We start from the raw sequence: 24,340 nt of genomic DNA on the forward strand, positions 1-24,340 counted from the left end.
ACAGAAGAATATCCTTCCTATCGATGGACATAGTCCAACAACATTCTGTGCGTGTTCAATTCCTTCCCGACATCCCAACCCCATGAACCATCCTAACCCTGCCTATCACTTTTCTATCCATAGGTCCTATGTTTTATATTCTAACTTATACTCATATACTTATGGCTCAGTGGTTAGCACTGTAGGGTGGCTCAGTGGTTAGCACTGCAGTCTTGCAGCGCTGGGGTCCTGGGTTCAAATCCCACCAAGGATGACATCTGCAAGGAGTTTGTATGTTCTCCCCGTGTTTGTGTGGGTTTCCTCCGGGTTCTCCGGTTTCCTCCCACACTCCAAAGACATACAGATAGGGAATATAGATTGTGAGCCCCGATGGGGATAGTGTTGCCAATGTATGTAAAGCGCTATATAAATGAATAAATATTATTATCCCACTTATCCTTTCCAATAAACCGTTCCATTCCCTACCTATTCAATAGCCTACGCTACTCTATCACTATGCTATGGTTCTCCTGGTTGGTGGGTTCTCTATGCTGTAGGACAGGGTGAGTAGTGCGGACAGGAGGTATTAATGCAGAGCGGTTGGTTAGGCCGTAGGACACATAAAATTGCGATAATCGATTGAGCTTGAAATACTAGAATGCAAGTAGATCAGTAGAGAGGGATATGCTGGATGGCACATCAATCAGCTTGCCAGGAGATATGGCCAACTTGGAATAGTAGACGTGAATATCACCATGCGACTGCAGGATAGCGAGGGACTGCAGGCTCCTATAGTATCCCTGACACTAAGAGACCTTACGCTATCCCTAACCTCCGGATTACCCCTGATTGTGAAGATGCCAGAGTCCTGTGCCTTACTACTCTCCTGACCAGAACTAAACTGCCCCCCGCCCTTCACCCAGGGAATGAAGGGGCACAACTTAAATTTAAACAGACAGGGAAAAAACAAAACTCAGACACACTGCAAACTCACAAGAACAGACAGTAAGAGACTAAGGATAAAAGCAAGAGCAGGAAGGCAGCAATAAAAAGAGACTAAGGATTAACAACACAATTGCTTACAGCAAAAATCTCTGACAGCGGGATTTAACACGCACCGGCAGAGGGACACGTCATTCCCAGTTATCTTCGGGGGCCCTGTGACGTGATCACGGGATATGGATGGGTTGAGATGAGCGAACCTGCGGTTTGGAGTTAGTACCAAACACAAACTTTCCAAAAAAGCCAGAGTTCGAGTTCGGGCATTTTGCGTATGCAAACCACTTGTGTGAGCATCACTTGGTGCTCAGCCCAGTGCGAGCCGCTTACAGTGTTTGAACGGCTCACACTGGGGTTAACAATGGCGTGATCGAATGTAGTGTGCACCCAAAAAATTTTAAAAATCCCAACCAGCCGCCCCCAAACGTTATCTGTTAATGGATGGCTACATGTGGACAGAGATCCAAATTGCCCAATTAATGACTTGCATTGGGGTTCAGGTCAAGTCCGGGTCTCAAACCGAACTTTATCTATAGTCAATCTAAACCAGTCGAAGCAAACTTCCACGGATCCAATCATCTCTAGGTGTCATGACAGCCAGGGGTGAGCTAATGACCCTTGTGTCTATAATGACAATCTTCCTGTGAATGCCGGCTGTGAGCTGACATACATAGGAGACTGTGATTTCTTCTGTACAGAGCAGGGCTGAGTATGATGCAATGCTCTGTACAGCACAAGTGATCGGATTATCATCAAGTCCCATAAGGGGTCTAGTAAATTCAATTAAAAGTGAAAAACTCCAAAAACAAACCGATAGGGAATTTAGATTGTGAGCCTCAATGGGAACAGTGTTGCCAATGTATGTAAAGCACTATGAAATTAATAGCGCTATATAAATGAATAAATATTATATACAAAAAAAGTTTTTAAAGATATGAAAAAAATAAAATACAATAAAAAGTGAGAAAAAAAGTTTTTAAAAATATGAAAAAAATAAAATCTTCAAATCACCCCCTCTTTTGCCCCATTGATAATATAACAATAATAATTAATAATAATAATAATAATAATAATAATAAAAAAACACACATATTTGGTATCTCTGCACTCAGAAATGTCCATTCTATTAAAAAATAAAATACATTAATCCAATTGGTTAACAGGTTAACGAAAAAAAAAAATCAAAACTCCAAATTTTTTTTGGACGCCGCAACATTGTAATAAAATATAATAAGAGGCGATCAAAACGTTGCATCTACCCAAAAACGGTATCAGTAAAAATGTCAGCTCAGGGCACAAAGAATAAGGAATTGTTTAGCGCCAGATCCAAAAAAAAAAATATAAATGTTACTGTTCTTGGAAAATGGCACCAAAAGCAATTATTTTTTACAAACTTCTAAACAAACAATATACTACAAAAACATAAAAAAATGTTTCTTTTTTTTTGTTTTTTTTTTTAATACAAGGAGGATGGGAAAGAGCCGGGCCTGACTTCATCAGTATGCACCAATGATAGGACTCTCTTCACCGGGAATGTCACCACTTCACAAAATGAAGAACAAAGTCGTTCCAAACCATTCATCCAAAGTGGTTATTTATTGGATTTAAATAAAATATAGCTATGCCGCAATGTAAACGGTGGCTTGTTGGGTCACTTCATCAGGAGAGTGCATTGAATGTCCCCCTTGAAGAGTTAACGGTCATTGCTATATGTTCTTCGTTACCAGTGATTTTGTTGTGTTCCTCTTAGTTAAATTTTTTGTTATGTTAATTACACGGTGTTAGAGGTAAGTCATTTTTGTGTCAGTTTCTCGGTTGGATTCTAAGTATTGGCATTGCTAGGTCAAGAACATACAGTTAGGTCCAGAAATATTTGGACAGTGACACAATTTTCGCGAGTTGGGCTCTGCATGCCACCACATTGGATTTGAAATGAAATCTCTACAACAGAATTCAAGTGCAGATTGTATCGTTTAATTTGAAGGTTTGAACAAAAATATCTGATAGAAATTGTAGGAATTGTACACATTTCTTTACAAACACTCCACATTTTAGGAGGTCAAAAGTAATTGGACAAATAAACCAAACCCAAACAAAATATTTTTATTTTCAATATTTTGTTGCGAATCCTTTGGAGGCAATCACTGCCTTAAGTCTGGAACCCATGGACATCACCAAACGCTGGGTTTCCTCCTTCTTAATGCTTTGCCAGGCCTTTACAGCCGCAGCCTTCAGGTCTTGCTTGTTTGTGGGTCTTTCCGTCTTAAGTCTGGATTTGAGCAAGTGAAATGCATGCTCAATTGGGTTAAGATCTGGTGATTGACTTGGCCATTGCAGAATGTTCCACTTTTTAGCACTCATGAACTCCTGGGTAGCTTTGGCTGTATGCTTGGGGTCATTGTCCATCTGTACTATGAAGCGCCGTCCGATCAACTTTGCGGCATTTGGCTGAATCTGGGCTGAAAGTATATCCCGGTACACTTCAGAATTCATCCGGCTACTCTTGTCTGCTGTTATGTCATCAATAAACACAAGTGACCCAGTGCCATTGAAAGCCATGCATGCCCATGCCATCACGTTGCCTCCACCATGTTTTACAGAGGATGTGGTGTGCCTTGGATCATGTGCCGTTCCCTTTCTTCTCCAAACTTTTTTCTTCCCATCATTCTGGTACAGGTTGATCTTTGTCTCATCTGTCCATAGAATACTTTTCCAGAACTGAGCTGGCTTCATGAGGTGTTTTTCAGCAAATTTAACTCTGGCCTGTCTATTTTTGGAATTGATGAATGGTTTGCATCTAGATGTGAACCCTTTGTATTTACTTTCATGGAGTCTTCTCTTTACTGTTGACTTAGAGACAGATACACCTACTTCACTGAGAGTGTTCTGGACTTCAGTTGTTGTTATGAACGGGTTCTTCTTCACCAAAGAAAGTATGCGGCGATCATCCACCACTGTTGTCATCCGTGGACGCCCAGGCCTTTTTGAGTTCCCAAGCTCACCAGTCAATTCCTTTTTTCTCAGAATGTACCCGACTGTTGATTTTGCTACTCCAAGCATGTCTGCTATCTCTCTGATGGATTTTTTCTTTTTTTTCAGCCTCAGGATGTTCTGCTTCACCTCAATTGAGAGTTCCTTAGACCGCATGTTGTCTGGTCACAGCAACAGCTTCCAAATGCAAAACCACACACCTGTAATCAACCCCAGACCTTTTAACTACTTCATTGATTACAGGTTAACGAGGGAGACGCCTTCAGAGTTAATTGCAGCCCTTAGAGTCCCTTGTCCAATTACTTTTGGTCCCTTGAAAAAGAGGAGGCTATGCATTACAGAGCTATGATTCCTAAACCCTTTCTCCGATTTGGATGTGAAAACTCTCATATTGCAGCTGGGAGTGTGCACTTTCAGCCCATATTATATATATAATTGTATTTCTGAACATGTTTTTGTAAACAGCTAAAATAACAAAACTTGTGTCACTGTCCAAATATTTCTGGACCTAACTGTATCTATAAGAATCTCCAGTAACGTCCTTCATGTCAAACTGGTTTGGGCATCTTAGCTATATTACTATACCTTTTATCCTTTAGACAGAACTTCCTACTTTAATTTATATAACTACTGTGTTTTCCCGAAAATAAGACAGGGTCTTATATAATTTTTTGCTAGGGCTTATTTTTGGGGGATGTCTTATATTTTCCCACGAACAACAATCCATATTTATTCTTCAACAGAAAAAACATTTATTCAGGTATAATCCTGTCATCACATTCTGGAATATCAAAATTTTGTGTTCTTCCTATTACTGGCTCAGAGGCACATTTTCTTATTTGATCTGCTATTCTCATGGTGGAGGACCCGTCCTATAGTGGCGGGTATAGACCGTATTCACAAAGGCTTAAATTTTCTGCTTAAATTTATTATTCTCTATGTACTGCTAAGTTTACCCCCTCCCCCCCAAAAAAAAGCAGGTACCCCCTAAAAGAATCGCACTTATCAAACCCCAAACAATTAGAGTTGGCAAGTGAATGGGCTCTCACATACAAATCTGCGTGGGTGTCAAGTCGTCTTGCGTTCTACAGCAGTTGGCTCCCCCTGGTGACTGGAAGCAGTATCAGTCGCATGGAGTGATACTGGTACCCGATCTGTTTGTGAGAGCTTCAGTACAATGCAGCTGGAACAGCGAGGGATCTGACAGCGAAGCAGATCACTGCATGAGAGCCCATCCACCATCGGCACTTGCCAATTGTAATCGTTTGGGGTCTAGTGAGTGTAATTATTATTTTGTAGGGGAGTCTGCCTTCTTTTGGGGGTGCCTGCTTTCTTTTGGGGATGTTTGATTTCTTTGATGAAGAGTCCTTCTTTAACTTTCTTAGCTGCTTAGACTTTTCCTTATGAAACTGTAAGTAAGGTTTATTTTTGGAGTAGGGCTTATATACAAAAAAAATCCTACTAGAGCTTATTTTTGGGTAGGTCTTATTTTCGAGGAAACTGCTGTAACATGTACCACCAGTAGTCATTAGACAGTCAGAGCTAAGGACTAGAAGACAAAGAATTGACAATATATCAGGTTCATCTAAAAGCTCTTTACATTGGCCAATGAAAACGTTTTGGGGATAAACATTTGTTAATATCACCCTTGAATCCTCCTATAGTTTGCATAATTTTAGCAGTACATCCCCCATTTACTGTATATGTGATGATGAGCTGCTGACAACAATTTTTAGGGCTGTGTAAAAAATGGGAGCAGCCAATGAACGTGTGTTTATGCAAAACCTTGGCCAATGGCTTCCATGGTCAATAATCAGCCATGATTGTTTGGTCGATTATAAACTATTGTTTTCCGGCCCGCAGCGAGGGTGTGGGAAAGGGGAGTAAGACCAGGGCTCGAACAGGGGTTAGTGTCACACTGGGGGCTCGGACCTGGATACCATCAAACCTTCCTCCAAGATAAGGGACAGCACAGGGACCCAAGGTCAGAGGGCCAGCCTAGGGACCCCTGTCCCGTCGTTACATACATCATGACAAAGCCACTAAGAAGCAGTGACTCGCTCTCGAAGACTAGAGCAATGTATGACTTAGTTTGCCATTTATCATGGCTGCCAGAAACTTTTACCAACAAATTCTGCCACTTATGGATTAGGAGTTCGCAATGTGGGTAATAGAGATGTACCCTACTTCCCTGCTTACTGTTCCTCTTGACCTTACATATCCTGAGGAATGAGTGGCACAATATGGCCAGCTTCACTAAAACTCTTACAGTAGATGTTTATTTGACATATGTCTCCTTGTGGCCACTAATGGTTGACTGTGGTAATTTTGCTAGTAGGTATAATGCTTTACAACTGGGGGGACAAGGGTTGTCCGAATCGAGAAAACTCCTTTAATAAGATTCATGTAAAGGTAGGCACGTCTATAATAATAGATACTCATGTAAAATCTGGATTTGTCCAGACTTTACATGAAACACCGTTTTAATGGCAACAGGACACGTGAATATAATTGTAAAAGAGGACCGACCACAAGGATTTTCCTATATATACTAAAACCAGTGCTATACTGGTGCTATCAAGCTGATTCTATTCATACTTTTAGTTCTGAGATCGGATGTATAGTTTCTGAAATACATGAAGTAAAGGGGGCTTTACACGGAGCAACATCGCTAGCGATGGCACCCACCCACGTCGTTTGTGCGTCGCAGGCAAATCTCTGCCCGTGGCGCACAATATCGCTTGTCCGTGTCACAAGTACAGCCCTCCCTAACGACATCGCTGTGGGCAGTGAACAACCTCCCTTGAAAGGGAGAGGTTCGTTCGGCGTCAGAGCGACGTCACAGAGCGGGCCGCCAATAGAAGCAGAGGGGCGGAGAGCAGCCGAATCTGTGACGCCCTGGACCCCAGGGGTCACAGGTCATTACACACACACACACACACCCTTCGCTGGACAGGTCACACCAGTCAAACTCAAAACCCTTGTTCCCACCCTCCAGGGCTGATGTTCACACCAGGTGGGGTGGAGCCAGGCGGTTGGCGCCGCCCACCGAGGAGTTCACAGCCTGGAGGCGGGAAAAACACAGCAGTCAGACCAGTGGTGGTCTGTAGTGAGTGAGAAGTGAACACTGTTGGTGTCTGGGTCGGAACCCAGGCACATTCAAAAAGGTCGGCAGACGGTGGTGGCCGTCTGCAGGAATTGGCGAAGGTCAGCGGAACCGTAGGACCGGGGTCGGGCGGTGGCCCACCGGTACCGAACCGGGGAGCCGATTGGAGCCAAGCACCAGGCAGGGTACTCAGACCCCGACTAGGCTTAAAGCCAACCTCTAGTCAAATTGTCTGATTGTGGTCTGGATCTCAGGGGTTCATTCCCAACCAAGTCCCAATTGAAGGCAACAGCCCAACCAGTACGGATAAGCGCCACCGCTAAGGGCCAGAGATCCAAAGGGCCAGCGTCTGCGGGCAAAGGGGCTCCTCCGGCACATACACGTCGGGGAGCGGACTACCGGTGCCCAGGCATTAGAGTCAACATTCAAACACAGGTGCAGGGCAACGACAGCCACCATCAACCCATCCAGGGAAACACTGCAGTCGGCTGCAGGCCCCGTCCATCCAGCCGTTTGGTTTACCAGAGACTCTGTCCATCTGTATCTGAGTGAGTACACCAGTGCCATCCGACACCGCGCTGCGCTGCACCGTGACCCTGCACCCTGCGAGCCCCATCCTACTGGAAAACAATCAGCCACCGGGCCCCGGGACCAACAGCTCCTACCCACGGAGGGGTCAACACCTAGCTGCTCCCCGCCATCGCTCCCGGGAACCCCGTCACCAGCAGCGGTGGTGTCCACCATCACCACAACCCGTCGGTGGCGTCACGAACACTTCATCCATCCCAACAATCCCGCTCCCCTCCCTTTTCACTCGTGGGCGAGGAGCACTGCTCGAGCCCTGAGTCCGGCCCACTCAAGCCACCGAGGAGAAGGCACCGGATCCGGGCGCGACCTCCCCGAGCAGCCCCCGCGACGGGGAAGCCGGCTCCCGCCCCCGACACATCTCTGTCACTCCCACCTTGGTGCTCGTTGAGGACACAGGTACGCTGTAGTTCGTCATTCCCGAGGTGTCACACATAGCGATGTGTACTACCACGGGAACGACGAACAACCTACATCCTCAACAACCAACGATTTTTTGAAAATGAACGACGTGTCAACGATTTGGTGAGTATTTTCCATCGTTAACTGCCGCTCGTTGGTGTCACATGCAACGACATCACTAACGATGCCGGATGTGCGTCACGGAATGTGTGACCACGGCGATATATTGTTAGATATGTCGTTGCGTGTAACGGGGCCTTAAAGGTTGTGAAAAGCACTGTTATTTGATTTATAGGTGCAACAGAATGTGTAATAGGTGGTTCGGATTTTGCTAGTTATTCCTGCCCCTGTCCTTCCTCCCTCCTGTCTCTCTTATTACAAGGGGAGGAGGGAGGGAACAAGAACAGGGGGGAGGAAGGTTAGGCAGGCAGACAGGGGCGGGAACAACTAGCAAAACCCGACCAACCTATTAGATGTTCCGTTGCACCTCTCATCAAATCAATTCATTTCACAAACTTTACTTGCCTGTATTTCAGAAACTATACATCCGATCTCACAACTAAAGGTATGTATAGAATCAGCATGATAGCGCCAGCATAGCACTGGCTTTAGTTTATATAATAAAATCCTGGTGGTTGGTCCTCTTTAATGGCATTTTTAACCCGTTTTCCCCCTTTGGTTATCATGCTTTGTGGTTTGGAAAGATCTAAAAAGCACAATAAGCATTTTTTGGGGGGGAAGTTAAGGCTGCTTTACACCAGACAATCTATCGTGCGATAGATCGTCGGGGTCACGGTTTTTGTGACGCACATCCGGCATCGCTGGCGATGCCGGCCTGTGTGACACCTCCTAGTGACGCAGTATCGCTCACAAATCGTGAGTCGTGTACTGGTCGCTAGGTTCCATAATATCATTTAATTTAGTTGTTCATCGTTTCCGTGGTAGCACACGCCGCTCCGTGTGACACCCCGGGAACGATGAACAGCAGCTCACCTGCGTCACGCGGTTGCCGCCGGCTATGTGAAGGAAGGAGGTGGGCGGGATGTTTACGTCCCGCTCATCTCCGCCCCTCCGCTTCCATTGTCCGGCGGCCAAGTGACGTCGCTGTGACGCCGAACGTCCCTCCCACTCCAGGAAGTGGACGTTCGCCGCCCACAGTGTGGTCGCACGAGAGGTAAGTACGTGTGACGGGGGGTTATCGACTTTGTGCGACACGGGCAGCGATTTGCCCGTGACGCAAAAAGGACGGGGCGGGTACGATCGATTGTGAAATTGCACAATCGGTCGTACCATGTAAAGCAGCCTTTAGGATTGTGACAAATTGATATAGTTCGACTCAAAATTTTTAGTCCAATTTGTACTAATAGACCCAGATACAATTTTTTGAAAAATTTGCTCATCTCTAATTCTCAATTTATTGACTTTCAGGCCAGTGTTGGCCAATTTGCTGGGTACTTTTTGTAAAAAGGTTCCGTAAAGTACACAGTTAATTCCATCAGATTCTGATCTCATTTAGCTCTCATGTCCTAAGCAGTCCTCCATTTGTAAGGTCACATTTGCATGAAGATTTAATGACGACCGGCATAGATTAGTACCGTTTTTTTGCCTAATCCTTCATCAGTACGATGTACATTTGGTAAGTAAGAGCCGTCCAGTCGCAGTCCACTAACTTTACAAAAATTCCTCGCGCGGACCGAATTTCAGAAATAGATTATGTATATTATAATCTTGTTATTGCTCCTGATAGATTGCAATTATGATTAATTCTTCCCGACAGCACTAAAAACTGTCAAATCCAGAAAAGGCCATAGGAGGAATAAAACATCTACCCATGGGTAGCATTTGAAGCATATTAATAAAAGGTGAAGCCTGAATCAAACTGACATATAGATCTAAGCCCAGATTGGGAGCGCGTATCTTTATGACTTCACTGTCCCGGCTTAGCGCAATTAATAGCAGAAAATACCTCTGTTATAGTAAACTTCTCGTTTTATGTCTAATGCCATGATACAGTATGCAGCAATAAAAACTACACATCTCGCTTACACGGGGGACAGTCATCGGCCTTGCAAATTTAATTTTTAGCTTCACTAGGCCAGTGTATTGAGCCAAAAAAGTATTATAGCCTAGTTTAAATTTAAATTTAATGACATTGATATATTCTAAATATTCAATGAAAACGGTCAGACACAGATGCAGGACGCTAAGGGGCCGAGGGAAAATAGAAGTTTGGGGAAGCGGGAGTTCTGGCTGGCAGCACACACAAATGACTTGAGGATGGAGGGGGGGGGATAACGGTAAGGACTTGATACTGTTGTGTGATAGATCTGGGTCTTCATACTCTCCGGTCAGCAGTGCCGAGGTTAGCCGAGGGTTGGAGACGAGCATGAAGATGTTACTGAGAGTATTTCAATTTACCGGAAAAAAAAAAGACTTTCTGGGGAATATTCCGTATTCTCAATTTGGAAATGTCCTTATTTTGTGTTGTTAGACAATGTGGGAATAAATTCAAGATGCTCTATTAGGTAGAGATACGATTTAGGTGCATTGCCTGATACTCTTGTACAGACATATTAAATGCCACTAATTTAGGGGTTCTAAAACTGGTACTTTTCTTGGAACACTGCCTCGTACTATTATTACACATGGGACACTTTTTGGGAAAAGTTGAGTGACACCAAACTTGGGGAAACTTACCCTGGTACTGTTCTACAGACACTGTTTCTGGTAGTATTCAAAGGACATCGAGAGCCTCACCCTACTAGGGACACCATGTGTGTGGTATTATTCTAGAAGCAACGTGAACGACACTATACTGGGGACTGTGCCTGGTACTATTCTAGGGAAAATGTGCCTGGTACTGTTTTACATGGACTGTGCCTGGTACTATCCTATGGGGACGGACGGGGGACTGTGTCAGGAACTATTCTAAATGGACTGTACCTCGTACTATTCTATGTGTGTCTGTACCCATTACTATACTATGGAGGCGGTGTTTGCTATGTGACGCCCCTGACTATATCAGGGTGTCACAGGGGACTGCATCCTCTCTTTCTATGATGGTTACTGAAAACCAGTATCACTCCCATCAGCACCAAAAAATCCCAATTACACCTCACATCATGACCTGCCAGACACACCAGTGGGTTGGTCTAGCTGGAAAAGGGCCACCCGCCTAGGAGTCAGACAGACTGGTGGGAGGGAAGGAAGTCAGTTTCAGTACAGAGTCAGAGTTGAGTAGTAGCTCCTAAAGAGTGACCTAGGTTGGGTCGCAGATGGTGGTCCGGGACCAGAGGAGTCGGAGACCCGGTCGCAGGGTATTGGAAAGGAGTGCTCTGACTTAGTTTTGGAGAACAGTCGGCACCGGAAAGTCCAGTAACCGGACCGGTACCGAGCACGGCGGGGTACAGGACCCTAGATCAGGAAACGTTTCAATGTCCTGATAATCCTCCTGGGAGGAAGAGTCTCTTTATTAACTTCCCCAAGAGCTCAGAGATCGAAGGCATCAGCACAACGAGGGAGATAGGGTTTTCCTGCTTATGCGACCCACTGAGATCCCTAGTGCCAGCCATCGAGAGCATAGCTCCACTACACATAGGGAGTGGGACCCTGCAGCTTCAGACCAAGGGGTCACAAGAACAACTAAATTTGTGCACAGAGGCAGGCTCCGGACCATTAAGTGATACCGGTGGGAGCGGACGCCCGTACAGGCTCCCCGCAGTTGCAGCGGTACCTAGAGACTTTGATTTATTACAGTGTGTGAGTCTGCTTCATTGGCTGCATCTAACATCACAACAACCTGGGTGAGTACACTGCCCTCTCCCTGCATCCTGCCTGCCCAGCAAGCCTGCACAGCACCATCCACCAACCCTGCAGAGTCCTGGGGCCTTCCTACCTGCGGCGGGAACTGTCACCTAGCTGCCCTCACACCATCTGTCCCGGTACTCCCCTCGGCAACGGCGGTACTCCCTTCTTACCGCAACCCGCAGGTGGTGTCACAAACTATTCCCCTGTAAATAGCCCCCTTTATATTTCGAGTGGCCGCTGAGCCCTGGGTCCGGGGACTCTCAAGCCCCAGCAATCCCGGATCCGAGCAGCTCGTCTGCTTAGGGGCGGTACAGGTACTTCATTAGGGGAACCATGTCAGGAACTATTGTAGGTGGACTGTGTCTGGTACAATTCTAGTGGGATTGTCCCTGGTATTGTGTCTGTTACTACTCTAGGGGGTGGTTGTTTCTGGAAGTATTCTATAGGGACTTTGATACTATTCTAGGTGGAGTGTTTCTGATACTATTAGAGATAGACTTTGTCTGGTACTATTCTATGGGAACTGTGCCTGATACTATATTAGAGTAACTGTGCCTGGTACCATATTGGGAGGACTGTGCCTGGTACCATATTGGGAGGACTGTGCCTGGTACTATATTAGGGGGACTGTGCCTGGTACTATATTAGAGTAACTGTGCCTGGTACCATATTGGGAGGACTGTGCCTGGTACCATATTGGGAGGACTGTGCCTGGTACTATATTAGGGGGACTGTGCCTGGTACTATATTAGGGGGACTGTGCCTGGTACCATATTGGGAGGACTGTGCCTGGTACTATATTAGGGGGACTGTGCCTGGTACTATATTAGGGGGACTGTGCCTGGTACCATATTGGGAGGACTGTGCCTGGTACTATATTAGGGGGACTGTGCCTGGTACTATATTAGGGGGACTGCCTGGTACCATATTGGGAGGACTGTGCCTGGTACCATATTGGGAGGACTGTGCCTGGTACTATATTAGGGGGACTGTGCCTACCTGGTACTATATTAGGGGGACTGTGCCTACCTGGTACTATATTAAGAGGACTGTGCCTGGTACTATATTAGGGGGATTGTGCCTACCTGGTACTATATTAGGGGGACTGTGCCTGGTACTATATTAGGGGGACTGTGCCTACCTGGATATATTAGGGGGACTGTGCCTGGTACTATATTAGAGTGACTGTGCCTGGTACCATATTAGGGGGACTGTGCCTGATACTATATTAGGGGGACTGTGCCTGGTACTATATTAGAGTGACTTTGCCTGGTACCATATTAGGGGGACTGTGCCTGATACTATATTAGGGGGACTGTGCCTGGTACCATATTGGGAGGACTGTGCCTGGTACTATATTAGGGGGACTGTGCCTGGTACTATATTAGGGGGACTGTGCCTGGTACTATATTAGGGGGACTGTGCCTGTCTGGTACTATATTAGGGGGACTGTGTCTACCTGGTACTATATTAGGGGGACTGTGCCTACCTGGTACTATATTAAGAGGACTGTGCCTGGTACTATGTTAGGGGGATTGTGCCTACCTGGTACTATATTAGGGGGACTGTGCCTGGTACTATATTAGGGGGACTGTGCCTACCTGGATATATTAGGGGGACTGTGCCTGGTACTATATTAGAGTGACTGTGCCTGGTACCATATTAGGGGGACTGTGCCTGATACTATATTAGGGGGACTGTGCCTGGTACTATATTAGAGTGACTTTGCCTGGTACCATATTAGGGGGACTGTGCCTGATACTATATTAGGGGGACTGTGCCTGGTACCATATTGGGGGACTGTGCCTGGTACTATATTAGGGGGACTGTGCCTGGTACTATATTAGGGGGACTGTGCCTGGTACTATATTAGGGGGACTGTGCCTGCCTGGTACTATATTAGGGGGACTGTGTCTACCTGGTACTATATTAGGGGGACTGTGCCTGGTACTATATTATGGGGACTGTGCCTACCTGGTACTATATTAGGGGGACTGTGCCTGGTACTATATTAGGGGGACTGTGCCTGGTACTATATTAGGGGGACTGTGCCTGGTACTATGTTAGGGGGACTGTGCCTGGTACTATATTAGGGGGACTGTGCCTGGTACTATATTAGGGGGACTGTGCCTGGTACTATGTTAGGGAGACTGTGCCTGGTACTATATTATGGGGACTGTGCCTGGTACTATATTATGGGGACTGTGCCTACCTGGTACTATATTAGGGGGACTGTGCCTGGTACTATATTAGGGGGACTGTGCCTGGTACTATATTATGGGGACTGTGCCTACCTGGTACTATATTAGGGGGACTGTGCCTGGTACTATATTAGGGGGACTGTGCCTGGTACTATATTAGGGGGACTGTGCCTGGTACTATGTTAGGGGGACTGTGCCTGGTACTATTCTATGGGAACTGTGCCTGATACTATATTAGGGAGACTGTGCCTGATACTATATAAGGGAGACTGTGCCTGGTACTAGTCTAGATAGACTGTGTCTGGTACTATTCTAGGGGGCTGTATCTGGTACTATTCTAGGGGGACTGTGTCTGGTACTATTTTAGATGGACTGTGTCTGATACTATTTTAGGGGGACTGCATTTGGTACTGTTCTAGGGGGATTGTGTCTGGTACTATTCTAGATGGACTGTGCCTGGTGCTAGTCTAGATGGAGTGTGTCTGGTACTCTTATAGGGGGACGACATCTGATACTAATATAGGGAATTGTGTTTGTTACTATTTAGGGGGCTTTGTCTGGTACTATTCTAGGGGGGCTGTGTCTGGTACTCTTCTAGGGGGACGACATCTGGTAATATTCTAGGGAATTGTGTCTGTTACTATTGTAGGGGGACTGTCTGGTACTATTCTTGGGGGACTGTCTGGTTTTATATTGGAGGGACTGCATCTGGTACTATTTTAGGAGAACTGTGTCTGGTACTATTGTATGGGGACTGTGTTTGTTACTATGGTATGGGGACTGTATCTGGTACTATTAGGGGAACTGTGTGTGACATTATCAAAGGATACTGTCCGTTACACTACACTAGGGGGATGTGTCTGATACTATTTTAGGAGCACTGTTGATGACACTATCATAGGGACATTCTGTCTTGTACTATTTAATGGACACTGTGAATTGCATTATTCAATGCCTGGTACTATGTTAGAGAATCCGTGTCTGATACGCCTCTAACAGAACTTTGAGTCTTCTAAGGAGACTGTAAGTGGCACTAATATAAGGACCCTGTAGCTGGTACTATTCTGGGTACCATGTGAGTGACATTATAAAATGGTGGTGTATGATTCTATTCTAAGGGGACTGTATCTGATACTACATAAAGGATGTTGTGTGTGGCACTATACTAGAGGAACTGTGTGTGATACTCTTATAGAGATGCTGTAAATGACACCATTTAAAGACCATGTTCTTGGTGACTATATTGGGGACACTGTGAATGGAACTCTCCTATGGACCATGTACATGGCCGTATTCTTGGGCGACTGAGTTGAGCACTTTTCTGAGAATTCTATGAATGCCACGTAACAGAAGAACTGCATTTGGCACTTCTTTTAAGGGGCACTGTTAACTGCCACTATTTTAGAGCAGTGCAGCTAGAAAGATAGAAACTGGCTGCCACTTTTCAGATGCTGGCACTGCCACTATTTAGGTGTTATATGACTGACCCTATGCTAGTGTGACGTCCCTGGACTATCAGGTCGTCACAGGGTACTGCACAAACTGCTCTTCCATGCAGTATTCCAAGTCTCTCTTGGTTCTGGGTCCCTATCTGACAGTGATGCCTCCAACAGCAAATCAAATCCTAGATACACCCTGCACTACAACCACCAGGCACACCAGTGGAGAGCTAGAGTGGAATAGAGTTGCCCACCTGGGGGGGTCAGGGAGGGGAGGTGAGGAGTGTAGTCAGTCTAGAGTGTGTAGTCAGAGGGTGAAAGTGAGAGGAGGTCGGGAGCGGTGGCTCCTAAGAGAAGCTGTCTAGGTTGCAGACGGTGGTCTGGACCTAGAGGAGTCGGACTCCCGGTCGCAGGGGATTGTGGCAAGGTGCTGGACCCATCGAGGAGGACAGCCGGCAGCCTATCACCATCACCGGTCCAGGACCGAAGGCACGACGGGGTACACGGACTCTAAGTCGGGGAGTAGCTTCAGGCAACCCGATAATTAACCTGAGGCGAATGGAGCCTTTATGATCTGTTCCCACCCGCTCCAGAATCGGGGCATTAGCGCAACGAGGGGGATAGGACTTTCCAATCCAAAACGGTCCAGAAAATCCCAAGCATGAGCCCTAAGAGCAAGCTCCCACGCTTAGCCACTGTGGGGAGCGGGGCCCGGCAAGTTCATACTACTGGGCCACCACGTTGAAGTTAAACTTAGTGCCAGGAGGCAGGTCACGGATCACCAGGCAACACTGTAGGGGACGGGACCCGGATGAGCTCCCCTCAGTGGCAGCGTCTGCTTATTCACGGAGTGAGTATGAGAGGGACCCCTGCATTCCACGGCACCCCTCACCGAGTCCCGGGGCATCCCCCCTACCCGTGGAGGGCTACGACACCTTGCTGCCCCACTTCATCACCCCGGGTACTCCCAACGGTAGCGGCGGTACTCCCAATTACAGTACACCACGGGTGGCGTCACAAACTATATCTAAATTCCCCTGTATATACTCCCCTTCATTTGAGTTGCCGTACGACACCCGGGTCCGGACACCCTCGAGCAACAACGAACCCAGATCCGAGCATCTCGGCTGCTTCCACGGGGACGGCACACTAGGTAACTGAAGGGGTGACCTCAATTTTCCTAATTTTGAGCCACATCACATGTTCTATAGACAACTACTAGTCATTACGCTGGATAAAGTTGCCTACTCAGACAAGAGCGAACCATACTTCTGCACTTTGTCCATATTTCACTGATATTAAGGTCAAAATAATGTATACACATCACTAAAAATGTTTTTGTTTTATTGCAGGTGTCACTTGTGAAATAACCAAAGCAACCAAAGGTAAGAAATTATCTTGATAACATAGGATAACTTCTGTTGATCATTAAAGAAGAAATTGTCTCTAATTGTCGGAAATCAGTCATATCTCACTCCTTCTCCTCTTCTTTACTGTGTCTGGCTGTTGAATAACTGTCTGAAGCAGGAGCCTCTCCCCTCTGCCTTGTTTGCAGTGGGACAAAAAGATCATCAAGTCCCATTCCTATATTCAGGCTCACCTCTACATCCTTCTTCCAGTAGGAAATTAAACAAGAGATTAACCCCTGTGCTTTCCTGAAATTTGCAGGGAATTGTTTGACAAATAGTAGGAGAAAGTTATCTCTTATTGGCATGTATCGTTCATTCCTAGGTTAAGTACAAATTTAATGACTTACAAACGTTAGCTGTCAAAGTAGTTGCTGTTTAAGAACTAATATTATACATACAGCACCTCTACTTTGTGCTTTCACCATCAGAAATCTAGCCCACGCGCCATCAGAAATTTAGCGCAGGTGCCATCAGAAATTTAGTGCAGGTGCCATCAGAAATTTAGCGCAAACGCCATCAGAAATTTAGCGCAGGTGCCATCAGAAATTTAGCGCAGACGCCATCAGAAATTTAGCACAGACATCATCAGAAATTTAGCGCAGACACCATCAGAAATTTAGCGCAAACGCCATCAGAAATTTAGGGCAGGCGCCATCAGAAATTTAGTGCAGACGCCATGAGAAACTTAGCGCAGGCGCCATCAGAAATTTAGCGCAAACACCATCAGAAATTTAGGGCAGGCGCCATCAGAAATTTAGCGCAGACGCCATGAGAAACTTAGCGCAGGCGCCATCAGAAATTTAGCACAGGCGCCATCAGAAATCTAGCGCAGCCGCCATCAGAAATTTAGCGCAGGCACCATCAGAAATTTAGTGCAGGCGCTATCAAAATTTTAGCTTAGGCGCCATCAGAAATCCAGAGCAGACCCATCAGAAATTTAGCACAGGCACCATCAGAAATCTAGCACAAGCGCCATTAACTATCAGCCTAAAGCGGGCTTTACACACTGCGATATCGCCCGAATTTTGTCGTTGGGGTCACGGTTTTGGTGACGCACTTCCGCAATCGTTAGCGATATAGCTTTGTGTAACAGCGTTCAGCGATGTAAAATCGTCGCAAAAGCGTGATTTATCGCTAATCGGCTACACGGGTCCTAATTCCCAAAAATCGTTACTTCAGCAGTAACGAGGTTGTTCCTCGTTCCTGCGGCATCACACATCGCTGCGTGTGACGCCGCAGGAGCGAGGAACGTCTCCCTACCTGCCTCCCGGCCGCTATGCGGAAGGAAGGAGGTGGGCGGGATGTTACGTCCCGCTCATCTCCGCCCCTCCGCTGCGATTGGGCGGCGGTTCAGTGACGTCGCTGTGACGCCGCACGGACCGCCCCCTTAGAAAGGAGGCGGTTCGCCGGTCACAGCGACGTCGCCGGACAGGTAAGTATGTGTGACGGCTCTGGGCGATGTTGTGCGGCACGGGCAGCGATATGCCCATGTCGCGCAACAGATGGGGGCGGGTACGCACACTAGCGATATCGGGACCGATATCGCAGTGTGTAAAGTAGCCTTAACTTTCCAGTTTCCACTGACTTTGCAAAACTGGCATGCTATTCCAAAGTGACTGAAACCCTCCGGCAGCAGGTTGTCCAGATGAAAGCCAAAGGGGTGACCTTATCGGCCATAGCAAGAGAAGTTGGTCATTCCATGTTTGTGATTTAGAGATTATTGCATCTTTACAACATCACAAACTCTTTCAAGTCCCCCAAGAAGGCTGGTCGCGCTCGAAAGACAAATGTAAGAGATGTCAGGATAATGCAGAGAATCTCCATGGGTAATCATTTCAACACTGCAGCTGGAATTGCTCGTCAGTTCAGCACTGAACAGGGTAAGGATCTGTCTCGTCATACAGTGTCATGATGTTTAAGAGCATTTGGACCGAAATCCCACTCTGCAGTGACCAAGCCTCTCATTAGCAGAAAGAATCAAAAATCTAGACTCACCTTTGGTGAGGAGCATGTTGTGTAGACAAAGGAAAAATGTCCACAGTTCATTTTAGTGATGAAAGCAAGTTTAATTTATTTGTATCTGATGAGAAACATTATGTTTGTTGACAAACTGGGGAAAGACTGAACCCAAAGTGTGTTAAGAAGTCAGTGAAAGGCGGTGGAGGAAGTGTCATGGTTTGGGGAACGTTTTCTGCAGCAGGAGTTGGACCTGCAGGGGCGGACTGGGCCGGGAGGCATGGGGCCAATAGCCCCCCAGACTACTTACCCAGCTATTGTAGAGGGCCGGCCGCCTGCTGCATAATATCATTATACCACACATGGCCGCGCACAGTGAATTGGCTGTGTCTCTGTACTGTGATGTGGCCGGGCACACTGACACATTACAGGTGCAGACAGTGCTGACCGGCCCCATAGTACAGGAGACATGGCCGCGCGCAGTGCACAGTGCGCGGCCATGTGTGTTATAACGGCGTCATGCAGTGCGCGCTACCTCCATACAGCCGAGGAGCATCAGACAAGAGTTGCAGCTACATCCCAGTGGCTAGGAGCTGCCTGGGTAGTGGGCGTGATGGCTTTGTAAGTGGGCGTGGCCATGTTTCCTCCCGTCCACTATAATCATGCAGGCTTCGCCCCCCCCTCTGTCACTGCGCCCTCCCTGCACCCCCCATCTGGAGGTCTTACCTCAGAACCCCACTTCTATTATAAAGTTTGGAGTTTCTTTCTGTTATCAGCTGTGTTGCTGAGGCCCTGCCCCTTCTGATCACATGGGTGTGACGTCACCACAGGTCCTTTAGCCTACAGGGATTTACCATCAAACAAGTCTGTGGCCGCATGGGAGAGAAGAAAAGGAGAGAAGTGTCCCCTAATCATCAAAAGTAAAAAGCCCCCCAGTATGTGTGTCTGTGTGTCTGAGTGTATAGGATTGTGTCTATTTTTTGTGTATGATTATTTTTATGTGAATGTTTTCAAATATGTATACGCGTCTATGTGACTATATCTGTGTATGTGTCTGTGTATACGGCTGTATGCTGGTGTCTGTAGGTGTATACGGCTGTACGCAGGTGTCTGTCAGTGTATATGGCTGTACACAAGTGTCTGTCGGTGTATACGGCTGTACACAGGTGTCTGTCGGTGTATACGGCTGTACGCAGGTGTCTGTAGGTGTATACGGCTGTATGCAGGTGTCTGTAAGTTTATACGGCTGTACGCTGGTGTCTGTAGGTGTATACGGCTGTACGCTGGTGTCTGTAGGTGTATACGGCTGTACGTAGGTGTCTGTAGGTGTATACGGCTGTACGCAAGTGTCTGTAGGTGTATATGGCTGTATGCTGGTGTCTGTAGGTGTATACGGCTGTACGCTGGTGTCTGTAGGTGTATACGGCTGTACGCTGATGTCTGTAGGTGTATATGGCTGTACGCAGCTGTCTGTAGGTGTATACGGCTATACGCAGGTGTCTATAGGTGTATACGGCTGTACGCAGGTGTCTGTTGGTGTATACGGCTGTACGCAGGTGTCTGGCGGTGTATACGGCTGTACGCAGGTGTCTGTAGGTGTATACAGCTGTATGCAGGTGTCTATAGGTGTATACGGCTGTACGCAGGTGTCTGTAGGTGTATACGGCTGTACGCTGGTGTCTGTAGGTGTATACGGCTGTACGCTGGTGTCTGTAGGTGTATACGGCTGAATGCTGGTGTCTGTAGGTGTATACGGCTGTACGCTGGTGTCTGTAGGTGTATACGGCTGTACGCTGGTGTCTGTAGGTGTATATGGCTGTATGCTGGTGTCTGCAGGTGTATACGGCTGTACGCAGGTGTCTGTAGGTCTATACGGCTGTATGCTGGTGTCTGCAGGTGTATACGGCTGTGCGCTGTGTGTATGTGTATATGGCTGTACGCTTGTGTAGGTGTATATGGCTGTATGCTCTGTGTAGGTGTATATGGCTGTACGCTTGTGTAGGTGTATATGGCTGTATGCTCTGTGTAGGTGTATATGGCTGTACGCTTGTGTAGGTGTATATGGCTGTATGCTCTGTGTAGGTGTATACAGCTGTACACTGTGTGTAGGTGTATACGGCTGTACCCTATGCCGTGTCGGTGTACATGTCTGTAGATGTGTACACATCTCTGTATTGTATGTTTACAGTCCGTGTTTCTGGTGTTGTATGTTGGTAAGATGCCTGTATGTAAGGCTGCGTGCCCACCATCAGGGTTCACAGCGTTTTGCATTCAGAGTGTTTTCGCTGCATTGTACAGTACAAGCACAGTGGATGGGATTTCTAGAAATCCTATGTCCACTGTATGAGTACAGCACACGACGAAAACTGACCTGTGGTGCGGCTTCCCAAGCCCTGGCATGTCAATTTATTGCTGTGTAGCCACAAGTGTCTCCACAGAGAGAACAGAAGAGAGAGACCACAGCGGCCCGAACCCTGACTGTGGGCACAGGCCACTGTGGTCCCTGCGGAGAGCACTCGCGGCCCCGCAGATGAGGACCATAGGCACGTACCCTTATAGTGTATTGTGTATGTGTAAAACATATCTTTAGGGCACAACACTAAATTTATAAGGGTGAGTGACCACCATCAGGCATCCTCACGGTCTGGACGCAGCGTACTTTCTCTGGCGGAGACGCTACACTCCTGAGTGGGAGATTGCGCTGTCCGTGTACATGATCAGACAGATTGTCAGCAGATTATTCGCTGTATTCTTCCGCTCAGAGCACTAGCATCGCTGTTAGAATAAATTGACTTGCTGAGGATAGGAAAGCAGCGCAACAGGTCAGTTTATGGAGCGTCTAAAAGAGCCCAGGGGGCCGGAGATGTCTATAAATCCATCCACTGTGCCTGTACTGTACAATGCAGCATTTTGGACTCTGTGTCCACTCTGCGTCCAAGACGCTGCTGACACTGATTGTGGGCACGTGCCCTAAGTGCTCACTCACATATGTGTTAGGGAATTTCATTTGTCTTTCCATGTTTATGAAAAGAAGTGAAATTAACCCCTGCACTGTGATGTAGCTATGTCACCACCTTATGGCCTCCTTCACATGTCTGTGAATCTGGTACATGTTATATCCGTTTTTTTCACGTTACCACGTGTACCCATTATAATCTATGGTGCTGCTCGCATGTCCGTGTGTTTACACAGACCATGTGTGATCCTTACGAAGACATCTTTTTTTTTTTTCCAGCAGTGCACATGAGAAAGGCCAATAGAAGTCTATGGGGCCGTGAAAAACACATACAGAACATAGATGGCATAAGTGTATAGTCCGTGTGCCAGCCGCGTTCCGTACGAGTTGAACATTTAAAATAAAGGATAAGCTTTTTAATTGTTGTACATGTAGTTAGCTGGGTTATGGTACTGTATCCATGTAGCAAGTGTGGTTTTGCTCCTATATCAATATAGTAAGCTCAGTCATGGTACCATATTTAAGCAGTAAGCTTAGTTCTGGTACTGTCTATGGAGTAAGCTTGTTCTGTTCCCGTAGCTATGTAGGAGGCTTGGTGTCCTGTTGCTGTTTTTATGTAGTAGACTGAGTAAGTACGATTTTGTTCCTGTATGGGTACAGCAAGCTCGGTTCTGCTCCTGTATCCCTGTAGTAAGCTCGGTTCTGCTCTCGTATCTCTGTAGTAAGCTCGGTTCTGCTCCTGTATCCCTGTAGTAAGCTTGGTTCTGCTCTCGTATCTCTGTAGTTAGCTCGGTTCTGCTTCTGTATCTCTGTAGTAAGCTCGGTTCTGCTCTCGTATCTCTGTAGTAAGCTCGGTTCTGCTCCTGTGTCTCTGTAGTAAGCTCGGTTCTGCTCTCATATCTCTGTAATAAGCTCGGTTCTGCTCCTTTATCTCTGTAGTAGGCTCAGTTCTGCTCCCATATCTCTGTAGTAAGCTTAGCTCTGCTCCCGTATCTTTGTAGTAGGCTCGGTTCTGATCTCCTATCTCTGTAGTAAGCTCGATTCTACTTCCTTATCTCTGTAGTAAGCTCAGTTCTGCTCCCATATCTCTGTAGTAAGCTCGGTTCTGCTCCCATATCTCTGTAGTAAGCTTGGTTCTGCTCCCTTATCTCTGTAGTAGGCTAGGTTCTGCTCCCTTATCTCTGTAGTAGGCTCGGTTCTGCTCCCCTATCTCTGTAGTAACCTCGGTTCTGCTTCCTTATCTCTGTAGTAAGCTCAGTTCTGCTCCCTTAGCTATGTAGTAACTGGGTTCTGCTCCCATATCTCTGTAGTAAGCTTGTTTCTGCTCCTTATCTCTGCAGTAAGCTGGGTTCTGCTCCCATATCTCTGTAGTAAGTGAAGCTCTGCTCTCATATCTCTGTAGTAAGCTTGGTTCTGCTCCCATATCTCTGTAGTAAGCTTGGTTCTGCTCCCATATCTCTGTAATTAGCTCCTTGCAGTTCCCCTCTCTCTGTAGTCATCTTGGTTCTGTTGCTGTATCTATGTAAGCAGTAAGCGCGGATCTGTTCCCATATATATGTACCAGTCTGTTAATAAAGCCTGTTACCAATGCTGCTTTAATGCAGCGGCCAGAGATAAACAGACCAAAGGTGGGCCGACGCAACTTGAGGGCCACTGCCTTATGATTGCCCCCCAGGCTAAAATGTGCCAGCCAGCCCTTGAGGACCTGTCATACAGCTACATGGCAGAGTGAATGCACGTGTGGATCAGAACCTTCTTCACAACACGTGGTTCCTTACTTGCGTTCATAACTCAATCAGCCAGCAATTTTCATGCAGGACAATGCCCACTGTCACACAGCAAAACAGGTAAAGCAGTTCCTGGCAACAGAAAACATTGAAACAATGAAATGGCCACCCAGAGTCCTGATCTAAACCCAATAGAAAACCTCTGGCAAATCCTTGGTGGCAAAGTTATGGCCAAGAAATCCACAACAGTCAAAGAATTGTGGAAGAGACTGGAAGAAGAGTGGACCAAAATCCCACCAGAGCAGTGTGAGAGACTAGTGATGTCCTGTGGCCGCAGATGTACTTAAGTAATTCACAGCGATGGCCGGTGCACGTCCTACTGATCGGTGGCTGTTGTTACCTGCAGAATATTTACTTATAATCTTTCTCTGTGCTACAGTCATTGCTGTTCTGTAATTATCATCATCACATTTTGGGCAAAAAAAAAAGGTTTTATGTTGATAAACTCTGGATCTTTTGAAAAACCCTGTTTAAGTGGCACGGTACAACACTTACAAAAAAACTTCAAATTTTCATCAATGTAGATTACATTATTTCTGAAAAAAGTGAATGATCATACATTGTCCTCTAAGGGTATGTGCGCACTAGGCGTTTTTTTCACGCTGCGTTTTTATGTGCGTTTTTGTCTCAAAAAACGCACCCGCGGCTAAAAAAACGCGGCAAAAACGCATGCGTTTTTGCCGCGATTTGGTGCGTTTTTTGCTGCGTTTTTGCTCACTGCGT

The 24,340-nt window shown here is 46.6% G+C and overlaps 1 protein-coding gene across 3 annotated transcripts in view; it reads left to right on the forward strand.

The window, feature by feature from the left end:
- Window positions 1-24,340, forward strand: part of ESRRG (estrogen related receptor gamma) — a 1,119,561-nt gene that overhangs the window by 118,721 nt on the left and 976,500 nt on the right. For all 3 annotated transcript variants that reach the window (XM_075339129.1, XM_075339124.1, XM_075339125.1), the window contains exon 2: window positions 16,862-16,894. The gene's annotated coding sequence lies outside the window, so the exon portion shown is untranslated. The remainder of the gene's footprint in view (window positions 1-16,861; window positions 16,895-24,340) is intronic.

This window comes from Anomaloglossus baeobatrachus, chromosome 3 (genome assembly GCF_048569485.1).
Source record: "Anomaloglossus baeobatrachus isolate aAnoBae1 chromosome 3, aAnoBae1.hap1, whole genome shotgun sequence".
Lineage (NCBI taxonomy): Eukaryota > Metazoa > Chordata > Amphibia > Anura > Aromobatidae > Anomaloglossus > Anomaloglossus baeobatrachus.